This window comes from Neofelis nebulosa, chromosome 9 (assembly GCF_028018385.1).
Source record: "Neofelis nebulosa isolate mNeoNeb1 chromosome 9, mNeoNeb1.pri, whole genome shotgun sequence".
Classification (NCBI taxonomy): Eukaryota; Metazoa; Chordata; class Mammalia; order Carnivora; family Felidae; genus Neofelis; species Neofelis nebulosa.
In genome coordinates, this window is record NC_080790.1 from 91,143,775 (window position 1) to 91,155,151 (window position 11,377).

Sequence of the window (11,377 nt, forward strand, 5' to 3'; positions counted from 1 at the left end):
TCCAATCAAAAGACAAAGGGTATCAAAATGGATTTCAAAACATAATATTTATCTATATGTTGCCTACAAGAGACTCATTTTAAACCTAAAGACACTTGCAGATTGAAAGTGAGGGGAGGGAGGGGAGGAGTTAAGATGGCAGAGCATCATGGAGACCCTGAGCTTGTCTCGTCTCTGAAACGCAGCTAGATCAGCACCAAACCATTTTGAACACCTAGGAAATTGATCTGAGGATTGGCACAAAAATCTGCATAACATGAGCCACAGAACTCAGCAGGTATGCAGTGCAGAGAGGTGAACTGGTGGAGAGAAAAGCCTTGGAGGGTAGGGAGTCATTTTTGATGAGAGAAGACAGAAAGAGAAAGAGAAAGTGGGAGAGTGCAGCACATTGGGATAGTGCAAGGAAAGCACGCCCCCCTGAAAGTTCCTGGAGAGAAAGAGAAAGAGTGAAAACACTCACAGGGAACTGAACAAGAAATCCATTCCCCAAAACCATTGATGGGGAGAAAGAAGATTTCAATACCACCAGGATTCCATAAACAGTGGAGCGCAGAATCTGAAGTTTCAGAGCTCAGTGCCTGGCAGTGTTGTGGGGAGGAAGTAGGGTGAATCCCCACGTGAAGGTAGTAGGGTCTGAGGGATCCGTGTGCCACACGGGGAGAAGCAGTTCCCCTGCTTGAAGTGCATTTGGTAGAGGCCATATGGCCTCCTTGCAGGCAAAGGTCCCAGTGGACCCTGGAGAGCAGCCATGTCTCTTGGTATTAGGACAAAGACACAAGGGTGCTTCAAAACCTGGCACAGGCTATGTGTTGTGATTTGCCATAATCTATGATCATCTGTTGCTACATGACTGCATGAATGTTTTCTAGGGCAAGCCGGCACCCAGCCATTGCTCAGCAAGACCTTCCCCCAGAGAGTGGTCTCAGGTCCAAGCCCCGGGGGTCTCTGAAGTGTGGGGTTTTAAAACACAACACCATCTGAGACAAAACTCTGGAGGGAGGTGCTGCCTGGTAGGCGGACAGATTGGACACAGACAGGGTAGAGGCAGGGAGTAGATAGAGGCTCAAGACAAAGGAGGGGTGCTTAATAGTAAGGCTACCAACACTGCTCCACCCCAATAAGCTAACCAGAACCACCTAGTAGAGAATAGAGGCTTAGTTACACCAAGCCCTGCCCAACTGTGCCCTCCAAGCACATCCCCCAGAAGAACAGCATGTCACTCCACCCGTTTAGTGTACAGAATATAGAGAGCTTCATAGTTTCAGTTCTGGGAAACTGGAGGTAACTTAATTCCAATTTTATTCTGTTTGCTCATTCACTTATTTGTTCATTTTCTTTGCTTCTGTTTTTGCTTAAATTGTTTTATTTTTTCTTTCTTTTCTTTTTTCTTTGAAGGAGAATAATTTTTTTATTTTTTTAAAATTTTTTATTCTACTTCATTTTCTTTATTCTATTTTATTAAAGAAATTTTTAAATTTTTTCTTACTTTTTCTTCTTTCTTTTCCCTTTTTTCTCTATTCTGTCAATCTTCTTTCTTTTTTTAAGAATATCAATGGTTTTATTTTTAAATATCTATTTCTACTTTCTCAAATTGGTTGTCATCTCTTTTGTTGTTGTTGTTGGACAAGTTCATTCTAATCAAAATGTTAAGTAAGAACACAAGTTAATGAGTCAGCCCCCTAATAATGCACACTTCTGTGAGCTCCAGCTCTGTATTTAGTCTCAAACCACCCTTCTGCACACTGCAAAGATTTTGGTGCAACACATCACACCAAGGGAAAGGCACAATGTATCTCACACTTATCAAATCCAAAGATGGGAAGTCACTCTCAAATGTTAAGTTTGGGTTCTGGGTTTATTTGGGTAAGAATTTCCCTCAGCTCCCATCAATCCTAGCTGAAGTGAATCTCTTTCCATCACCAACCCAGGAGAAACCCACCAAATTCACATATTATCTGTTAACAAAATAAAAACAGGAGACTAAAAAATGAAGTAGGTTATCAAGTCCTTGAATAGAAAGCTACTTGGCTTGGACAAGAACATATAACTTGGATCTAAGATGATGATGAGGGAGGAGAGATTCTGAGGGAATCTTGTCTGAGGAAGTCTCAGGTCATTAGAAAAAAAAAAACCAGGGAGGTTATCACCGTAGCTCAGAGACCAAAAGCTAAGTTTCTATTGAGCAGGTCTGTGTGCGCACGTGTGTGTGTAAGGAAATAAGTAGCAAGAAGGGAAGATTAGAGTAGGAATCCTGTCTTTCAGTCTTGAACTACTTCCCACTGCAATCAATAAGGCTGCACCATGGAGTTTAACATTAATGGCAATGCTCTATGATGTCCACCACCATTGCCTTCTTCCAGCTGAAGAGAAGTTATCCTGTGCCGGCCCCTGCTGCTACTGCAATGCAGAGGTATCCATTGTAGGTCATGAAGATAAGCATGAGGAAGTAGCTGATGACCACGTGGATGACATGCAGCACTGTTTGCAGGAGACAAGGAAAGTTCAGCATCCGCTGCCCAACAGTCTGTGTGTCCCCATAAGGATGTCTCCTTTTGGTCCTGGTACAGGCATGGAATTGTAGCAGATGCTGACTTGTGACTTATGCAACAGTCTTTCTCAGGCTATCTTGAGTCCTTCATAGAACATTGCTAGTAAAAACACTGTCAAGAAAGCTCCCACCATTTCTCAAGCTGTATTGACCACCAACCAGAAAACAGTAGTTCCACATTCTTAAAGCCAAAGTAGGTCATAGGCATCATCATGTTGCCTATTCCCCCACCATGAGAGTAGTGGGCTGAAGTGGTCAGGTGGTGGTGGTGAGAAGGCACTGTTGTACTGTTGTTCAGCCATATGGCTTGTCCCCTTATGGTGGGAATGGTCCACGTTTCCAGGAAAAGTTGAAGGTCAGCAGAAGATTCTTCTAGATCCAGTCCTGCCACCAGCACCTCCCTCTTAGAACTTTAATGCATCACCACACCTATCAAGCTTCTTTCAGCAAGCAGACAGAAACACACATGGGATCTATCTTTTTTTATTTGATTTTTTGTTTTGTTTTTAATTTCTTAATTTCTTTTTTTTAATTTTTAATTTTTTAATTTAATTTTTAATTTCTTTAATTTCTTTTGTATTTTATTAATTTTTTTCCTCTTCCAAACTGGCAAAATAAAGGAATTCACCCCAAGGAAAGAATAGGAAGAAGTGACAGGGACTTAATCAGCACAGATAAGTAAGATGTCTGAACTAGAATTTAGAACCAATATAATGAGACTACTGGCTAGGGTTAAAAAAGCATAGAAGACACCAGGGAATCCCATTGTGCAAGATAAAAGAAATACAGTCTAGTTAGGCCAAAATTAAACATGCTATAACTAAGAAGCAATCCTGAATGGATGCCACGATAGGTAGGATGGACAAAGCAGAGCGGTGAATCAGCAACTAGAGAAGATAAAATTATGGAGAATAATGAAGCAGAAAAAAAGAAGGAAACAAAGGCAAAAGAACATGATACAAGACCTAGAGAACACTCTGACTTATTAAAAAGGATTCACATCCAAATCCTAGGAGTCCCAGAAGAGGAAGAGAGAGAAAAAGGGGCAGAAGTTTGATGTGAGCAAATCATACCAGAAAACTTTCCTAATTTGGGGAAGGACACAGACATCGAAATCCAAAAGCCACAGAGAATTCCAAATAGATTCAACAAAAACCAAACATCACCATGGCATATGAGAGTCAAACTCACAAAATACACAGACAAGGAAATTATGAAAGCAGGAAGGGAAAAACATCCTTAACCTATAAGGGAAGACAGATCAGCATCAGACCTATCCACAGAAACTTGGCAGTCCAGAAAGTGGTGGCAGGATATATTCAGAAAAATATGCAGCCAAGAATTCTTTATCCAGCAAGGGTGTCATTCAAAATAGAGGGGAGGGATAAAGATTTTCCCAGACAAACAAGAACTTAAGGGGTTCGTGACCACTAAACAGGTCCTGCAAGAAATTTTAAGGGGCATTCTTTGAGTGGACAAAAGACAAAACAAAACAAACAAAAAAAACCAAAAGCAACAAACAATACAAAGGACCAGGGAACATCACAAGAAATACCAACTCCACAGGCAACGCACTGGAACCAAATTCATATCTTTCAGTACTCACTCTAAATGTAAACGGACTAAGTGATCCAATCAAAAAACATAGGGCTCAGAATGGATAACAAAACAAGCCCCATATAAATGCTGCTTACAAGAGACACATTTTAGACCTAAAGAAACCTGTAGATTTAAAGTAAAGGGATGGAACATGTTAATGGTCTTCAAGAGAAATCTGGAGTAGCCATACTTATATCAGACAAAATAATTTTAAAATAAAGACTGTAACAAGAAATGAAGAAGGGCATTGTATCATAATTAAGGGGTCTATCCACCTTAATTATGAATATCTAACAATTATAAATATTTATGCACAAATGTGGAAAACATCCAAATATATAAATCAATTAATCATAGATATAAAGAAACTCTTTGATAATAATACCATAAGAGAAGGGGACATCAACATCCCCCTTACAGCAATGGACATATCAATAAGCAGAAAATCAACAAGGAAACAACGGCTTTGAATGACACACTGGGCCAGAAGGATTTAACAGATATATTTAGAACATTTCATTCTAAAGAAGCAGAATATACATATTTCTTGACTGCACATGGAACATTCTCGAGATTAGATCACATACTGGGTCACAAATCAGCCTTCAATAAGTATAAAAAGATTGAGATCATATCTTGCATATTTTCAGACCACTATAAAACTCAGAATCAACCACAAGAAAAAATTTGTAAAGACCATGAATACTTGGAGATTAAAGAACATCTTACTAAAGAATGAATGGGTTAACCAAGAAATTAAAAAGGAAAATTAAAAAGTACATGGAAGCCAATGAAAATGAAAACACGAAAGTCCAAAACCTCTGGGATGCAGCAAAGTTGGTCAAAAGAGGGAAGTACCTAGCAATTCAAGTCTTCCTAAAGAAAGATAGGTCTCAAATACACAACCTAATCTTACACCTAAAAGAGCTGGAAAAAGAACAGCAAAGAAAGCACAAAAACAGCAGAAGATAGGAAATAATAAAGACCAGAGCAGAAATCAATGATAGTGAAATTTAAAAAAAGTAGAACAGATCAATGAAATCGGTTTTTTTGTCAAAGAACAAAATTGATAAACCCCTAGTCAGATTGATCAAAAAGAAAAAGGAAAGGACCCGAATAAATAAAATCAAGAATGAAAGAGGAGAGACCACAACCAACACTGCAGAAATAGAAACAATAATAAGAGAATATTATTAGCAATTATATGCCAATAAATTGGGCAATCTGGAAGAAATAGACAAATTCCTAGACACTCACACAATACCAAAACTCAAACAGAAAGAAACAGAAAATGTGAACAGGCCCATAACCAGCAAAGAAACTAAATCAGTTATCAAAAATCTCCCAACAAATAAGAGTTCTGGGATAGACGGCTTCTTGCAAAAAATAGAAATAAAAGGAAAACTTCCAAACTTATTCTCTAAAGTCAGCATTACCTTGATTCCAAAACCATGCAAAGACCCCACTAAAAAGGAAAATTAGAGGCCAATATCCCTGATGAAGCTAAGTGCAAAAATTCTCAACAAGATATTAGCAAATTGAATTCAACAGTACATTAAAACAATTATTCGCCATGATCAAGTGAGATTAATTCCTGGGATGTAGGGCTGGTTCACTATTCACAAATCAATCAATGTGATTGATAATTGATAACAAAAGAAAGGATAAGAACCATACAAAGTATTTGACAAAATACAGCATCCTTTCTTGATAAAAACCCTCAAGAAAGTGGGGATATACCTCAACATCATAAAAGCCATGTATGAAAGGCCTGAAGCTAATATCACCCTCAATGGGGAAAAACCAAGAGCTTTCCCCTAAGTTCACAAACACGACAGAGAAGTCCACTCTCACCACTGTCCTAGCCTCAGCAATCAGACAACAAAAAGAAATAAAAGGCATACAAACTGACAAAGAAAAAGTCAAACTTTCACTCTTTGCAGATGTCATGATATTCTACGTGGCAAAACCAAAAGACTCTGCCAAAAAAACTGCTTAGAACTGATACATGAATTCATCAAAGTTTCAGGATATAAATTCAACATATTGAAATAGGTTGCATTTCTATACACCAATAATGAAGCAGCAGAAAGAGAAATCAAGGAATCTATCCGTTTTACAATTGCACCATAACCATAAGTAACCTAGGGGGGAAAAATAACCAAAGAGGTAAAAGATCTGTATGCTGAGAACTATAGAAAGCTTATGAAAGAAATTGAAGAAGACACAATGAAATGGAAAAACATCCCATGTTCATGAGTTGGGAGAACAATGTTAAAATGTCTCTATTACTCAAAGTAATCTACACATTCAGTGCAATCCCTATCAAAATAACACCAACATTCTTCACAGAGCTAGAAAAAAACAATTATAAAATCTTTATGTAACCAGAAAAGACCCTAAAAAGCCAAAGCAGTCCTGAAAAAGAAAACCAAAGCCGGAGGCATCACAATTCAGACTTCATGGTGTACTACAAAGCTGTAATCATCAAGACAGTATGGTATTGGCACAAAAACAGACACATAGATCAATGGAACAGAATAGATAACCCAGAAGTAGACCCAAAGTGTATGGCCAACTAATCTTTGACAAAACAGGAAAGAGTACCCAATGGAAAAAAGTCTCTCCAGCAAATGGTGCTGGGAAAACTGGACAGTGGCATGCAGAAAAATGAAACGGGATGACTTCTTATACCAGGCACAGAAATAAATTCAAAATGGATGAAAGACCTAAATGTGAGAGCAGGAAACCATCAAAATCCTAGAGGAGAAAGAGGCAGCAACCTCTTTGACTTCAGCCACAGAAACATCTTACTAGACATGTCTCCAGAGACAAGTGAAATAAAAGCAAAAATGAGGGGTGCCTGGGTGACTCAGTCAGTTAAACATCCGACTCTTGATTTTGGCTCATGTCATGATCTTATGGTTTGTGAGTTCAAGCCCTGCATCAAGCTCTGTGCTGGCAGCATGAAGCTTGCTTGGTATTCTCTGTCCCCACCCCCCCTGCCCTTACACTGCTCATTCTTTCTCTCTCCCTCTCTCTCAAAATAAATAAACATTTTTAAGACCCAAATATTTTTTTTTAAAAAAATGAACTATTGAGACTTCACCAAATTAAAAAGCTTCTGCACAATGAAGGAAACAATCAGCAAAACTAGAAGACAACCAACAGAATGGGAAAAGATATTTTCAAATAACAAACATATCAAATAAAGGGGTCGTATCCAAAATCTATAAAGAATTTATCAAACTCAATACCCAAAAAACAAATAATCCAGTGAAGAAATGAGCAGAAGACATGAATAGACACTTTTCCAAAGAAGATATCCAGACGGCTAACACACATGAAAAGATTACCAAAATCATTCATTGTCAGGAAAATACAAATCAATACCACAATGAGATACAACATCACACCTGTCACAATGGCTGAAGTTAACAAGTCAGGAAACAACTGATGTTGACAAAAAGGTGCCGAGAAATGGAAACCCTTTTGCAGTGTTGGTGGGAACGCAAACTGGTTAGGCTACTCTAGAAAATAGTATGGAGGTTTCTCAAAAAATTAAAAATAGAACTACCCTATGACCCAGCAATTTCACTACTAGGTATTTATCCAAAGGATCCAAATATACTGATTCAAAGGGGCACATGCACCCCAATGTTTATAGCAGCACTTTTGACAATAGCCAAAGTATGGAAAGAGCCCAAATGTCCATCGACTGATGAATGGATAAAGATGTGGTATATATCTGTGGTATATATACAATGGAATATTACTCAGCGATCAAAAAGAATGAAATCTTGCCATTTGCAACAACATGGATGGAACTAGAGTGTATTACGCTAAGCAAAATAAGTCAGTCAGAGAAAGACAAATATCATATGATTTCACTCATATGTGGAATTTAAGAAACACAACAGATGAATATAGGGGAAGGGAAGGAAAAACAAGATAAAAACAGAGGAAGGAAAACCATAAGAGATTCTTAAATACAGAAAAAAAATTGAGGGTTGCTGGAGGGGAGGTAGTGGGAGGATGGGCTAAATAGGTGACGGGCATTAAAGAGGGCACTTGTAAGGATAAGCACTGGGTGTTATATGTAAACAATTGAAAAGAGACAGATCCTACAGGTGTGGTGATGAAAAGAATTACCAAGCAGGGGGCTAAGACTCTCCAGGAGCCAAAGCACTGGTCTCCTGGCTCAAGCCTCTTTTATTTTTGCAATTTGATAATGGCAAGAACATACAACATAGCATTTGGCATCTTGACAGGTTATGCACCTGCAGTGTATTCCACACTGGGTCATGAGTGCATTTGGCGCCAGACAAAACATTCTTATCCCAGGCCTGGCACCGGTATGATGTCCTTCTGGAGAGAACATGCAGTCCCAGTGACCTTCCGCCAGGGAATAGAATGGCTTTCAGTTCCTTGCTGCTCCATCCCTTTCCTTCAGGACATTCTTACAGTGCCTCTGGCTTCTTGTTCTCCAACAAGTGGTGAATCACTGGGTTCTTCTCCTGAAACCAATACTAGATTGTATATTAACTAACTTGAATTTTAATTAATTAATTAATCATAAACATGGTCGCATATACCACACAAAGCAAGAAATATAGAGACACTGGGCCATAATCAATTTTCATTAATAGTAAGTAATGAGTAGTCTGTCTCCTCCTGGAGCTCCATCTTCCCTGAACTATAATCTTATCTGCTCTCTTCCATATTTTCACATTCCTTGGGGTCACCCTCTAGAGATAGTACAAGACAGGAAAAGAGAACAATACTGAATACTCCTCTATACTTCTGTTTGCGCCTATAATGCCTCAGCCTGTGCTAGGCAATAGTCAGCCCAATTTGTATGATTGTACAATATTGTACAAATATTAGATTATTTGTACAATAAAGGGGCAGTCTGGGAGTGACCATTGTTCCTACTCAACATTCTCTTCTCAAATCTTAGGTGACTCCAAAGGTAAACAATTAAACAACTGGACATGTGAGAAATGGAAGTAGAGGGAAAACATCTTTCTGTTATACTGGGGGGGTTTTGTTCAAAAATCTTCATTTTATTTTTTAAGTTTATTTGTTTATTTATGTAACTAATTTCTATACCCAATGTGGAGTTTGAACTCATGACCTGAGATCAAGAGCTGCATGCTCTTCCAACTAAGCCACCCAGACACCTCAAAATCTCCATTTTAAAGGGGAGGAAATTTAGGCCAAAGAGAAGAAAGACTGCATACAAGGTCTAGTTCAATGTACTGAGACCTCTGATTCTGGCTAAGTGATCACCAGCACTGGGCTAGCCCATCTATCATAAGCAATTAGAAAAGTGATGAAATATATGGAACACATGTTTTCAGAAACTGGAAAACAGGCAGAAAAGACTGTGATCCCTGAGTGTAGAGAAATGAAGAAGGTGAGTTGCTGTGATGGTTAAAATAGGTCCACAGACTCCCTAATGATCTCCTTAAGAGGCAGAACCTAACTCCCCTACTTTTGCTGTGAGCTGGACTTAGTGATTTGCACCTAGCAAATAGAAAAAAGCACACAATAGCATGCAACTTTGGAGAATAGGTCACAAAAGGCACAGGAGTTTTCTCCTTGCTATCTTTCTTGGACCACTAACCCTGGTGGATGCCTGGCACCAAAATTGTGAGGACACTCATGCAGATTTATGCAGAAGACCATGATGAACTGAGGACTCCTGTTTTCAACCAGCACTAATGTACTGGACAAATGAGTAACACTCACTTTGGAAGCAGATCCTCTAGCACCTGTCAAGACTTCAGATGATGACTTGACCACATCATGAGAGACCCTGAGCCAGAGCCACACAGCTAATCTCTGGGATTCCTGTCCCATAAAAACTGGGAGACCATAAATGTTTATTATGTTGATATATTCTGAGGTAGATTATTAAGTAGCATTACATAATTAATATAAGTTTTAGTACCTGTAAGTGGAACGTTATGACAAAAATAAGGCAGTAGAAGAAAGCTAGGTTTTGAGAAAGGTGTTAGTGAAAGCTTAAAATGTCATGACTATTCATTAATACTGTGAGTTGAGGACTAACAAGATAGAATAATCTTACTACACATTAGAGGAAAGGATATCTTTGCTATGCAGTCAAAAGTTTAGCAATTCTGCTACCTACAGTAATGTGTAAAGTTCAAAATGAGATGAAATATTGAGTGATCTAGCTAAGATTTCCAGAAAGTGTTGGGAGTGTCGCCTAGCTTATCCTTGCTGCTTATACTAAAATACAGAAAGAAGAAAGATAGTTAGAAAGACTATTAAACAAAAGGGACAGGACTTGATGCCTTGGGAAATTCCCAGGCTCTCCGGAGAATATACAATGCTAAAATTAAAAAACGGATTCTAGGGCACCTGTCTGGCTCAGTCAGTAAAGTATGTGAATCTTGACCTCAGGGTCATTGATTTTGAGCCCCATATTGGGCATCATAGAGCCTACAAGAATGAATGGATAGATAGATGATAGATAGATAGATAGATAGATAGATAGATAGATAGATAGATAGATGATAGATTGATTCTAGGCATCTCTCTTCTAAGAACCACGCATTTGTCAGGCCCTTGCATGGACAAGGTTCCTTAGAGCTCCACCTAGTTCCCATGATAACATCTCACAGCAGAACTCCAAGTCAGCAATGGCTAAACCCTAGGTGGTTGTAGCTCCTGCATTAATGTCTAAGCTGTCTGTGAATGACTCATTGTGTTGTTCTTCTACAGATGGTTGTGGGATCACCTCACTCTCAGAATATGTTCAGGATTTTTTAAATCATCTTACAAAGCAGTCTGGCATTTTTTAAAGTTTTTATATGAATTTTGGTTAGTTAACATACAGTGTTATGTTAGTTTCAGGTACAATATAGTGGTTCAACAATTTCATACATCAATCTGTGTTCATCATGACAAATGTGCTCCTTAATCTCCATCACCTATTTAACTATCTCCCCCACCCATCTCCCCTCTGCTAAACATAAGTTTTTTCCATATAGTTAAGCATCTCTTTCTTGCTCTCTCTCTCTCTCTCTCTCTCTCTCTCTCCCTTTGCTCATTTTTTCCCTTAAATTCCACATATGACTGGAACTATATGGTATTTGTCTTTCTCTGACTGACTTATTTTGCTTAGCATTATACTCTCTAGCTCCACCCATGTCATTACAAATGGCACGATTTCATTCTTTCTATGGCTAAATAATATCC

General features: G+C 38.6%; 1 pseudogene; it reads right to left on the minus strand.

Moving 5' to 3' along the window:
* Positions 1-2,141: 2,141 nt before the first annotated feature.
* LOC131486335 (high affinity copper uptake protein 1-like) lies at positions 2,142-8,410 on the minus strand (annotated as a pseudogene).
* Between the last annotated feature and the right edge of the window lie 2,967 nt (positions 8,411-11,377).